The following is a 900-nucleotide window of genomic DNA, read 5'->3' as shown; positions in this document are numbered from 1 at the left end:
TGCCTGTCTTAACGTTCTTGCTTGGCTTGTGAACTGCAGGTGGTGGTAGGTGGTTTTGAGTATCCCTGCAGCAAGCCTGGTGCTGGTGTCCAAATGGTTGCAGATTTTACCCTGGTAGGGCAGTGAAGGCAGTAGATGAGAACAGGAATTGAACAAAGTGCAATGGAGACTTGATCTTCCTTTTGATGTTTAGCCTGGAGAAGAGGAGGCTCAGAGGTGACCTCATTACTGTCTACAACTACCTGAAGGGAGGCTGTAGCCAGGTGGGATTGGGCTCTTCTGCCAGGCACCCAGCCACAGAACAAGGGGACACAGTCTCAAGTTGTGCCAGGGGAGATCTAGGCTGGATGTTAGGAGGAAGTTGTTGGCAGAGAGAGTGATTGGCATTGAAATGGGCTGCCCAGGGAGGTGGTGGAGTCACCATCCCTGGAGGTATTGAAGCAAAGCCTGCATGGGGCACTTAGTGCCATGGTCTGGTTGATTGGATAGGGCTGGGTGCTAGGCTGGGCTGGATGAGCTTGGAAGTCTCTTCCAACCTGGTTGATCCTATGATTCTATGTTTCCAGTAGAAGAGAGGCTGGGTGCTCAGGACTGGCAGGTTCACATTACTGCCCCAGAGGATAAGGATCTGCAGACTGCAGCCAGAAAGGGGAAAAAAAATAAACCCACTTCAGTAGCCATTCTGCTACTTGAACTTTAAGCAGCAGAGCATCTCACAGCTAAAACAGTGTAAGGATGGAAGAGACCTTTAACATCATCTAATTCCAACCCCCCTGCCATGAACACCTTCCACTAGATCAGGCTGATCAAGGCTTCATCCAGCCATGCCTTACACACCTCCAGGAAGTGGGCATCCACCACTTTCCCCAGCAACCTGTTCCAGTGTTCCCCCACCCTTCT

Source organism: Pogoniulus pusillus, chromosome 26 (genome assembly GCF_015220805.1).
Source record: "Pogoniulus pusillus isolate bPogPus1 chromosome 26, bPogPus1.pri, whole genome shotgun sequence".
NCBI classification, from domain to species: Eukaryota; Metazoa; Chordata; class Aves; order Piciformes; family Lybiidae; genus Pogoniulus; species Pogoniulus pusillus.
The sequence above is the reverse complement of the archived record's forward strand: the minus strand, read 5'-3'. Positions refer to the sequence as shown.